Below are 12938 nucleotides of genomic sequence, written 5' to 3' on the forward strand. Positions count from 1 at the left end.
AACACATAGTGAACAAGCATAGAAGTACACACATCATTAACAGTAACAATCACAGCCACAATGAACACATAGTGAACAAGCATAACATTACACACATCATTAACAGTAACACAGCACAATCACAGGCACAGTGAACAAGCATAACATTACACACATCATTAACAGTAACACAGCACAATCACAGCCACAATTAACACATAGTGAACAAGCATAACAGTAAACACATCATTAATAGTAACAATCACAGCCACAATGAACACATAGTGAACAAGCATAACATTACAGACATCATTAACAGTAACACAGCACAATCACAATGAACACATAGTGAACAAGCATAACATTACACACATCATTAACAGTAACAATCACAGCCACAATGAACACATAGTGAACAAGCATAACAGTACACACATCATTAACAGTAAGACAGCACAATCACGGCCATAACGAACACATAGTGAACAAGCAAAACATTACACACATCATTAACAGTAACAAAGCACAATCACAGGCACAGTGAACAAGCATAACATTACAAACATTATTAACAGTAACACAGCACAATCACAATGAACACATAGCGAACAAGCATAACAGTACACACATCATTAACAGTAACAATCACAGCCACAATGAACACATAGTGAACAAGCATAACATTACACACATCATTACCAGTAACAATCACAGCCACAATGAACACATAGTGAACAAGCATAACAGTACACACATCATTAACAGTAAGACAGCACAATCACGGCCATAACGAACACATAGTGAACAAGCAAAACATTACACACATCATTAACAGTAACAAAGCACAATCACAGGCACAGTGAACAAGCATAACATTACAAACATCATTAACAGTAACACAGCACAATCACAATGAACACATAGCGAACAAGCATAACAGTACACACATCATTAACAGTAACAATCACAGCCACAATGAACACATAGTGAACAAGCATAACATTACACACATCATTACCAGTAACAATCACAGCCACAATGAACACATAGTGAACAAGCATAACAGTACACACATCATTAACAGTAACAAAGAACAATCACAGGCACAGTGAACAAGCATAACATTACAAACATCATTAACAGTAACACAGCACAATCACAATGAACACATAGTGAACAAGCATAACAGTACACACATAATTAACAGTAACAATCACAGCCACAATGAACACATAGTGAACAAGCATAAAATTACACACATCATTAACAGTAACAAAGCACAATCACAGGCACAGTGAACAAGCATAACATTACAAACATCATTAACAGTAACACAGCACAATCACAATGAACACATAGTGAACCAGCATAACATTACACACATCATTAACAGTAACACAGCACAATCCCAGGCACAGTGAACAAGCATAACATTACACACATCATTAACAGTAACACAGCACAATCACAGCCACAATTAATACATAGTGAACAAGCATAACAGTACACACATCATTAACAGTAACACAGCACAATCACAGCCATAATGAACACATAGTGAAGAAGCAAAACATTACACACATCATTAACAGTAACAAAGCACAATCACAGGCACAGTGAACAAGCAAAACATTAAACACATCATTAACAGTAACAAAGCACAATCACAGGCACAGTGAACAAGCATAACATTACACACATCATTAACAGTAACACAGCACAATCACAGGCACAGTGAACAAGCATAACATTACACACATCATTAACAGTAACACAGCACAATCACAGACACAATTAATACATAGTGAACAAGCATAACAGTACACACATCATTAACAGTAACACAGCACAATCACAGCCATAATGAACACATAGTGAAGAAGCAAAACATTACACACATCATTAACAGTAACAAAGCACAATCACAGGCACAGTGAACAAGCAAAACATTACACACATCATTAACAGTAACAAAGCACAATCACAGGCACAGTGAACAAGCATAACATTACACACATCATTAACAGTAACACAGCACAATCACAGGCACAGTGAACAAGCATAACATTACACACATCATTAACAGTAACACAGCACAATCACAATGAACACATAGTGAACAAGCATAACAGTACATACATCATTAACAGTAACAATCACAGCCATAACGAACACATAGTGAACAAGCATAACATTACAGACATAATTAACAGTAACAATCACAGCCACAATGAACACATAGTGAACAAGCATAACATTACAGACATAATTAACAGTAACAATCACAGGCACAATGAACCCTGAGCGGTGGGTAGGGGCTGTAAATACTAATAAGGGGGGACCTAATGTGTAGCCTGAGAAGTGGGTGGGGGCCCTAAATTAGAATAAGGGGGGGGGACCTAATGTCCTCCTCCCTGGCCCCCACCCATGAGCAGTGGGTGGGGGCCCTAAATTAGAATAAGGGGGGGGGCTAATGTCCTCCCCCTGGCCCCCACCCCTGAGCAGTGGGTGGGGGCCCTAAATTAGAATAAGGGGGGGGCTAATGTCCTCCTCCCTGGCCCCCACCCATGAGCAGTGGGTGGGGGCCCTAAATTAGAATAAGGGGGGGGGGCAAATGTCCTCCCCCTGGCCCCCACCCCTGAGCAGTGGGTGGGGGCCCTAAATTAGAATAAGGGGGGGGCTAATGTCCTCCTCCCTGGCCCCCACACCTGAGCAGTGGGTGGGGGCCCTAAATTAGAATAAGGGGGGGCTAATGTCCTCCTCCCTGGCCCCCACCCATGAACAGTGGGTGGGGGCCCTAAATTAGAATAAGGGGGGGGGCTAATGTCCTCCCCCTGGCCCCCACACCTGAGCAGTGGGTGGGGGCCCTAAATTAGAATAAGGGGGGGCTAATGTCCTCCCCCTGGCACCCACCCCTGAGCAGTGGGTGGGGGCCCTAAATTAGAATAAGGGGGGGGGTTAATGTCCTCCTCCCTGGCTCACTGTTTAATAGACATCTAAAGACATTTAATAGATAATCTTTACTTAGTATTAGTAAATTTGGCTGAAAGACCTATTAAGGTCTTTCAGCCTTTTAGTATATAGCTCCCTAATATCGTGGGAATTAGGGAGTTGTCTACTTATTCATTGCTGTCATTACACTGACTGGCTAAGTAACTTAAATTTTATATGAATGTATGTTACTTGATTGTTGTAAGTGTTGCAAATGCTTGCAGCTGAATCCTGGCTATGTTTGTATACTTTTTATTTAAAATTGTACAGTGTAACATTATTCTTCTTTCACTGGGTAAGTATATTAGTTCTTAGGCAATACTGTGCTTTGGAACTTCGGCCCTTCGGAAATTCTGTAAATTCAGAACTTCGGCAATACGGCAATTTATCTGCCCGAAATTCGTCCGAATGCACATGTCTGCATTTAACCCCAGTGGGAGTATGTGTTGTATGAATGTTTAGATATGGGCCCCTGGGGTGGAGCATTCGGTGAGTAGCGAAGGCTGGAACTCCAATCCTCAGTTTATATACAACAGAGAGAAATAAGGTTCAGGCCAGGGTTTTGGACTGTCTCCATGCTATTGCTCAGCTGCAGGTAATCAGCTCCAGCAGTGGGAATAAACCCTCCCTACTAGGCAGGTAACGTGAGATTTTTGGTTCCCCTTTGGAGGTTAGAAGCAGCAGGCTGGCTCGGAGCAGTGGGGTGCAGAAGGATAGCAGTCAAGGTGACTGAGCACTGGAGTGCAGAGTTGATGATAAACAAGGTTGGTGAAACCGGTATTTTGTTCAACCCCTTGAGGACCGATGAAGGTTCAGGATAGTCATAGGTAATATCCCCTTGAGGACGGTGATGGTCCTGAACCATCGTAACGGAAAACGGGCTGCGGGAGCGATCAGAGATCGCTTCCGCCGAAATCCCGCTGTTACTATCTGCAGTTATTATCCCAGGCAGATAGTAACAGCCAATTACGGTGTGTGAGCGACCCGCGATCGCTCATAATTGGCTGCTGTCAGAGTGGGTGTTACAAACACTCACTTTGACAGTGATCTCTGCCCCTCTCTCCTCTGTAGCGTTTTGTGAGGGAGAGAGACAGAGATCAGATGGTGATAGCTTGTAGCCAGTTTGTTAAAGTGTTGCTAGAAGTTCCAAAACCTGTGAAAAAGTAAAAAAAATTCCCTTTTAACCCTTCCCTGCAAAGTCCTGTTACAGCAGTGCATTTGTACTGTCTGTATTTTATTTTTATTTTATTCAAAAGCTGTGTTTTCTTTTCTTAGTCTGTTTTTTTTCCTTCCCCCAAATCTCAATTAGATTCTTTTTGCAGGAGTTAGTTTAGGGATTGCCGCTAAAGGACGTTTTAGTTTGTTTGTCTGTTTTAGTCTATTTAAAAAAAATTGTGTATTAGGAATTTGTTTGTTTTGTGTCAGGTAGTGTGTTAGTGAAACATGCAGCCCATGTACAGCTTGGAGGAGGCTTATGCCTTCCTGGCGTCAGACTCTGACGCCACTGACAGTGCGTCCAATTTTGACCCAGGTCAGTTTTCCGACACGTCTAGTGACACGTCATCTGTCTGTGAGCCAGCTGCTAAAAGAAGCTGTGCTTTCCCTGCTACGCCGAATGTGGAGGAGGAACTGGTACCTCCACAGTTAGCCGAGCCCAACATCCCCCCTTTTAGTGCCAACGCAGGCATTAATGTCAATGTGGATGACTTCTCCCCAATACAATATATGGAGTTATTTTTAGGGGATACCATCTGGGAGGAGATTGCTTCCCAGACTAATCTCTATGCTACACATTTTTATTTTTCACCATTTTCTTTTTTTTTTAAATGTAATTTTATCACATGACAGGAGGCTTCATATTTTGCATAACTTTCTTTACTTTCCAGCAGCACAAGTCAATCAATAAACTTTAAACCAATCAGTAACAGGCATCACATCCCTATATAAAGCCCTGACAGTCACATGACTTCCTCTTTCTTTGCTGCTCCAGCCAAGGCACAGGTCCGAGTATTTTGCTCCAAACTGTTTTACTGATATTGCAAATTGTGATTAGTTAATAATTTATTGCTTAACATTCAGTTTTGCTCCAAACTGTTATTTTATTAATATTGCTACGGTCCCTCTAGTTAGACGCCTTATGCTAGACATTCAGTTTAATCCAATCTGTTATTTTATTAATATTGCTACGGTCCCTCTAGTTAGACGCCTTATGCTAGACATTCAGTTTAATCCAATCTGTTATTTTATTAATATTGCTATGGTCCCTCTAGTTAGACGCCTTATGCTAGACATTCAGTTTAATCCAATCTGTTATTTTATTAATATTGCTACGGTCCCTCTAGTTAGACGCCTTATGCTGGACATTCAGTTTAATCCAATCTGTTATTTTATTAATATTGCTACGGTCCCTCTAGTTAGACGCCTTATGCTAGACATTCAGTTTAATCCAATCTGTTATTTTATTAATATTGCTACGGTCCCTCTAGTTAGACGCCTTATGCTGGACATTCAGTTTAATCCAATCTGTTATTTTATTAATATTGCTACGGTCCCTCTAGTTAGACGCCTTATGCTGGACATTCAGTTTAATCCAATCTGTTATTTTATTAATATTGCTACGGTCCCTCTAGTTAGACGCCTTATGCTAGACATTCAGTTTAATCCAATCTGTTATTTTATTAATATTGCTACGGTCCCTCTAGTTAGACGCCTTATGCTGGACATTCAGTTTAATCCAATCTGTTATTTTATTAATATTGCTACGGTCCCTCTAGTTAGACGCCTTATGCTGGACATTCAGTTTAATCCAATCTGTTATTTTATTAATATTGCTACGGTCCCTCTAGTTAGACGCCTTATGGTAGACATTCAGTTTAATCCAATCTGTTATTTTATTAATATTGCTACGGTCCCTCTAGTTAGACGCCTTATGCTAGACATTCAGTTTAATCCAATCTGTTATTTTATTAATATTGCTACGGTCTCTCTAGTTAGACGCCTTATGCTAGACATTCAGTTTAATCCAATCTGTTATTTTATTAATATTGCTACGGTCCCTCTAGTTAGTCGCCTTATGCTGGACATTCAGTTTAATCCAATCTGTTATTTTATTAATATTGCTACGGTCCCTCTAGTTAGACGCCTTATGGTAGACATTCAGTTTAACCCAATCTGTTATTTTATTAATATTGCTACGGTCCCTCTAGTTAGACGCCTTATGCTGGACATTCAGTTTAATCCAATCTGTTATTTTATTAATATTGCTACGGTCCCTCTAGTTAGACGCCTTATGCTAGACATTCAGTTTAATCCAATCTGTTATTTTATTAATATTGCTACGGTCCCTCTAGTTAGACACCTTATGCTGGACATTCAGTTTAATCCAATCTGTTATTTTATTAATATTGCTACGGTCCCTCTAGTTAGACGCCTTATGCTAGACATTCAGTTTAATCCAATCTGTTATTTTATTAATATTGCTACGGTCCCTCTAGTTAGACGCCTTATGCTGGACATTCAGTTTAATCCAATCTGTTATTTTATTAATATTGCTACGGTCCCTCTAGTTAGACGCCTTATGCTGGACATTCAGTTTAATCCAATCTGTTATTTTATTAATATTGCTACGGTCCCTCTAGTTAGTCGCCTTATGCTGGACATTCAGTTTAATCCAATCTGTTATTTTATTAATATTGCTACGGTCCCTCTAGTTAGACGCCTTATGCTAGACATTCAGTTTAATCCAATCTGTTATTTTATTAATATTGCTACGGTCCCTCTAGTTAGACACCTTATGCTAGACATTCAGTTTAATCCAATCTGTTATTTTATTAATATTGCTACGGTCCCTCTAGTTAGACGCCTTATGCTGGACATTCAGTTTAATCCAATCTGTTATTTTATTAATATTGCTACGGTCCCTCTAGTTAGACGCATTATGCTAGACATTCAGTTTAATCCAATCTGTTATTTTATTAATATTGCTACGGTCCCTCTAGTTAGACGCCTTATGCTGGACATTCAGTTTAATCCAAACTGTTATTTTATTAATATTGCTACGGTCCCTCTAGTTAGACGCCTTATGCTGGACATTCAGTTTAATCCAATCTGTTATTTTATTAATATTGCTACGGTCCCTCTAGTTAGACGCCTTATGCTAGACATTCAGTTTAATCCAATCTGTTATTTTATTAATATTGCTACGGTCCCTCTAGTTAGACGCCTTATGCTGGACATTCAGTTTAATCCAATCTGTTATTTTATTAATATTGCTACGGTCCCTCTAGTTAGTCGCCTTATGCTGGACATTCAGTTTAATCCAATCTGTTATTTTATTAATATTGCTACGGTCCCTCTAGTTAGACGCCTTATGCTAGACATTCAGTTTAATCCAATCTGTTATTTTATTAATATTGCTACGGTCCCTCTAGTTAGACACCTTATGCTAGACATTCAGTTTAATCCAATCTGTTATTTTATTAATATTGCTACGGTCCCTCTAGTTAGACGCCTTATGCTAGACATTCAGTTTAATCCAATCTGTTATTTTATTAATATTGCTACGGTCCCTCTAGTTAGACACCTTATGCTGGACATTCAGTTTAATCCAATCTGTTATTTTATTAATATTGCTACGGTCCCTCTAGTTAGACGCATTATGCTGGACATTCAGTTTAATCCAATCTGTTATTTTATTAATATTGCTACGGTCCCTCTAGTTAGACACCTTATGCTAGACATTCAGTTTAATCCAATCTGTTATTTTATTAATATTGCTACGGTCCCTCTAGTTAGACGCCTTATGCTAGACATTCAGTTTAATCCAATCTGTTATTTTATTAATATTGCTACGGTCCCTCTAGTTAGACGCATTATGCTGGACATTCAGTTTAATCCAATCTGTTATTTTATTAATATTGCTACGGTCCCTCTAGTTAGACGCCTTATGCTAGACATTCAGTTTAATCCAATCTGTTATTTTATTAATATTGCTACGCAGGGCCGGATTAAGAGCCCAGTGGGCCTGGTGCTGATAATTATGATGGGCCTAATTACAAAATCTTATTGACCAAAAACACTAAAACAGTCCTACCTCCTAAGCGTCATGTATCTGATGGAGAAGATGCTGTAGGGAAACTCATAGGATGCAACTATGAGAAAACACATACCCTTTGCTAATCTCATGCTTTCATCTTTCAAGTAAACCCATACCCCCTAACAGCAGTGTCCAGTAAAGCAGGAAGTCTATGGATGCGGTAAAATGGTGGGCTACTGACACAAATCACCTAACCAGAACGGCTGAAAGGGCGAACATACACAAAAAGGGGGAATGTCTGTGTCCCTATGTCTCCCAGTCCCTTAGTGTTTGTGTCCTCATGTCTCCCAGTGTCCCTATGTCACTAGGGGACATTGAGAGACATTGGGACACTGGGAGACATGGGGACACAGATACTAGGGAACACTGGGAGACCTGGGAAATCTGAGACTCTTGGGGACACTGGGTGACAGACACGAGGGGACACGGGGAGACATGGGGCACTGAGCCACTGTGATATATAGGGGACACTGGAGACTTGATAAAAACCTGGGTACAGGTCAAAATGTTGCGGTGTCCAATAAACCTGCTTAAAGCTATCACAGTGAGTGCCTGAGATTTTTTTCTTTTATACTAGGGCACAGAGACACTACGGGCACAGAGACACTACGGGCACAGAGACACTACGGGCACAGAGACACTATGGGCACAGAGACACTATGGGCACAGAGACACTATGGGCACAGAGACACTATGGGCACAGAGACACTATGGGCACAGAGACACTACGGGCACATAGAGACATGGGGCACTGAGACACTGACATAGGGGACACTGATACATAGGGGACATTGGAGACTTGATAAAGACCTGGGTACAGGTCGAAACGTTGTGGTGTCCAATAAACCTGCCTAAATCTATCACAGTGAGTGCCTGAGATTTTTTCTTTTATACTAGGGGACACTGAGACACTAGGAGACATGGGGACACAGAGACATTGGGAGATTAGGGGACTTTGGGAGTCTAGGGAACACTGAGACACTAGGGACACTGGCACACTACAGACACTGAGAGACACCAGGGACACATGGGGATACTGAGATACTAGGGACACTGGCTGGGAGACATGGGGACACTGCCATGTCTCCTATGTCTCAAAGTCGCCCAGTGTCCCCATGTCTCCCTGTGTCTCCATGCCTTTCAGTGTCCCCATGTCGCCCAGTGTCCCCTAGTGTTTGTATCCCCATGTCTCCCAGTGTCCCTTAGAGTATGTGTCCTCATGTCTCCCAGTGTCCTGATGTCACTAGGACACTAGGGGACACTTAGAGACATGGGGACACTGGGAGACATGGGGCCACTGAGCCACTAGGGACAGTGGCTGGGAGACATGGGGACACAGACTAGGGGCCACTGGGAGACATGGGGTCACTGTGTCCCTAGTGTCTCAGGGTCATGGGCGTCCGAATGGGGGGGGTAAAGGGGGGTACTTGCCCCCCCCCCCCCCCCGGATTTTTCAGCTTGTGCTGCTATTTTTCATTTTAGTGTGAGAATACAGTGCAATACCAGCGCTGGCCAGTAGGTGGCGCTGTGAATTGAGAGGCAAAAAGCTACAGCTAATCCCTGCCTCTCTCTCATGACTGAAACCGCAGGGGAGCAGCACAAAGGCAGCCTACAGAGCAGGTAAGTGAGGGATGGGGGGGTGGGGGAGACCGCATAGAGGAAGGTAAAGTAGAAGGAGCAGAAAGGTTCTGCAAGGGGCAGGAGGGGTCAGCAAGGAATAGAAAGGGGCAGCAAGAAGCAATAAGGGGTCGAAAGGTTTTCATGGAGCAGGAGGAGGAGCAGCAAGGAGCAGGAGGGGTCAGCAAGGAGCAGGAGGGGTCAGCAAGGAGTAGAAAGGGTCTGCAAGAGGCAGGAGGGGTCAGCAAGGAATAGGAAGGGGATGCAGGAAGGGGTAGGGACAGTCTGCAAGGAGCAGGAGGGGTCACCAAGGAGTAGGAAGAGGCAGCAAGGAGTAGGAAGAGGCAGCAAGGAGTAGGAAGAGGCAGTATGGAGCAGGAAGGGGCAGCAAGGAGTAGGAAGGGGCAGCAAGGAGTAGGAAGAGGCAGCAAGGAGTAGGAAGAGGGAACAGGAAACAATATCAGTGTTAATGTGTTCACTTTTATTTACTGAGTGTCAGGAAACACAGAGGGCCGCTGGGCAGGGGTGCCGCTGATTGGCTAAAACATTGTTGGCTAAAACATTTTTATGAATCGGGAACTAGCGATTGGCTTAGAGTGTCAGCTGACCACTCTAGCCAATCAGCGGCACCCATGCCCAACGTCAATCTGCACTTCCTGACACTCTGTTTCAGAAGTCGAATACCACTGAGCGACCTGGAGATCTGGAGCTGAAGGAAGCCTTTGGGGGTAAACCATTTGAGAGCAGTTTCACCCCTTCAAAGAAAGAGCACGCAGGGGCCTCTTTGCATCACAGCATTTTCATTTAGATAAAGTTGTTATGGTGACCAGAATGTTCCTGTAATTTGATGAAAGGAACACTATAGTGTCAGGAATACAAACATATATTCCTGACACCATAGTTGTGAAAACGCTATTCATCCTTGCTTTATGTGAAAATGACTATGCTCCTTCCCTTTCATGACACTGTCAAAAAGGGGCCACGCATGGATGTCATTACAATTATGCCCCCCCCCCCCCCCACGGAAAAATTCCTGCGGACGTCCATGCTCAGGGTCCCCATGTTCCCCAGTGTCCCAATGTATCAGCGTCCCCATGTCTCGGAGCTGCTGTCTGGACACTCTGTGCAGAGCTGCTCCCCGCGGATCAGTGAGTAGAGAGAGGCAGGGAGGGAGATGACGTAACTTCTTATCACTGCCTCTCTCCACACAAACAGCGACCCCTACTGGCCGGCGCTGGTATTGCAGAATAATCTATGTTTATACTGAGACAGACATTTGTGTTGCCGGTATTACTGCAATACCGGCACCAGCTAGGCAGCCTCAAATACCTGAGAAATACTTCTGAGAAATACCTGGAAACCCTAAGAAATACATGAGAAATATCTGGCAACCCTAAGAGTAGTGTGTAAAAAAAAAAAAAAAAAAAAAAATTTTTTTTTTTTTTTTTTTTTAAACCAATGGGCCTATTCCATGGGCCTGGGCCTGGAGCTGCAGCTCCATCAGCCCCTATGTTAATCCGGCCCTGTTGCTACGGTCCCTCTAGTTAGACGCCTTATGCTGGACATTCAGTTTAATCCAATCTGTTATTTTATTAATATTGCTACGGTCCCTCTAGTTAGTCGCCTTATGCTGGACATTCAGTTTAATCCAATCTGTTATTTTATTAATATTGCTACGGTCCCTCTAGTTAGACGCCTTATGCTGGACATTCAGTTTAATCCAATCTGTTATTTTATTAATATTGCTACGGTCCCTCTAGTTAGACGCCTTATGCTAGACATTCAGTTTAATCCAATCTGTTATTTTATTAATATTGCTACGGTCCCTCTAGTTAGACGCCTTATGCTGGACATTCAGTTTAATCCAATCTGTTATTTTATTAATATTGCTACGGTCCCTCTAGTTAGACGCCTTATGCTAGACATTCAGTTTAATCCAATCTGTTATTTTATTAATATTGCTACGGTCCCTCTAGTTAGACGCCTTATGCTAGACATTCAGTTTAATCCAAACTGGTTTTCTGGATATTGCAATGGTTTCTTTAATTAAACTTTATTACTTGACTTTCAGTTTGCTCCAACTGTTTTTATTAATATTGCTTTGGTCACTTTAGTTAAATTTTAATGCTAGACATTCAGTTTTGCTTCAAACTGTTTCTGGATATGCATGGCCACTTTAGTTAAACTTTATTAGCTTGTCCTGCATTTTTGGCCTAAACGGATTTCATTATTTTGCCCTTGCCTTCCATTTGGACTTGTATAGTGTGATATTCTCCCCGTTACCCTTCCCCCGAATTAACCCTGTATTTTCTGCTTTATTCGCCTGTTTGGTTTTCTGTTTGGTTTTCCTATATGTAGCGGATTGGTACCGGGCTGTCCTACAACATGTATGGGGATAATTGTATTCGGTCATATTGCTGGTTTAATGTGTGTGAACATGCATATAAATCATTGTATCCGTGTATATTGGCAGTTGAATGTGTGTAAAGTACTGTATTCCTCTGGTTGTTCGGTAGAATCATTCGAATAAAACAAGGGAATGAAACTACCGAACAACCAGACCACCCTGTGTAAAGTGTGCCTTCAATTACCGTTTGCAACAATGTTGCAAACGGGTAATTACCTATTCGTGCAGTGTGGTCTTTGTCCTCTGGGTGGCCGCCATTCGGGATACGAACACGTGGCGGCGGCCATCTTAAACTGCCGAACAGCGGTGTTTTGCCGTCGAGTGTCTGGAACCGAAATCGGACACTTGACTAGGCAACCACCGCTGAGACCTCCAGACTCCCAATACTTCGTGGGGAAACTACCGAACGGCCCGCCATTCGGTAGAAAAAACCCCACGAACTAGGGGATTCATCCGAATCCCCGTCAGGCCACTTAACAGCAATAATTCACCTGTTTGTATTCGCCTGTTTGTGACCGACCGCAGGGCCAAAATGCATGGAACTGTTTTCGGATACTTTACCCATGCGGTCGGTCAATACTTTAAAGTCCCATAACTCCCGAACGCTTTATCCGAATGGGCTGATTTTAACATATGTTGTTCCTCCAGACTAGGGCTATCTGGAGATATTGGATTTGTGGATGTACCCCAAGTATTTAGGGTACATCCAAAACTTGGGTAAAACTATGTACATGATAAGGGGATTATGATGCTAGAGGAGGGGAGGAGATGTGTGGGAGGTTACTGTTCACAGATTGGATAATGTATTAAGTGATAGAACCTCCTCCCTTGCATGGGAGAGGGCTTTAT

General features: G+C 42.3%; 1 protein-coding gene across 1 annotated transcript in view; it reads right to left on the minus strand.

Annotated features, from left to right (window-relative positions):
• The window catches only part of ACAP1 (ArfGAP with coiled-coil, ankyrin repeat and PH domains 1), a 292765-nt gene that overhangs the window by 115791 nt on the left and 164036 nt on the right, over positions 1–12938 (minus strand). The gene's annotated exons all lie outside the window — the stretch shown is intronic.

This window comes from Pelobates fuscus, chromosome 3 (genome assembly GCF_036172605.1).
Source record: "Pelobates fuscus isolate aPelFus1 chromosome 3, aPelFus1.pri, whole genome shotgun sequence".
Lineage (NCBI taxonomy): Eukaryota > Metazoa > Chordata > Amphibia > Anura > Pelobatidae > Pelobates > Pelobates fuscus.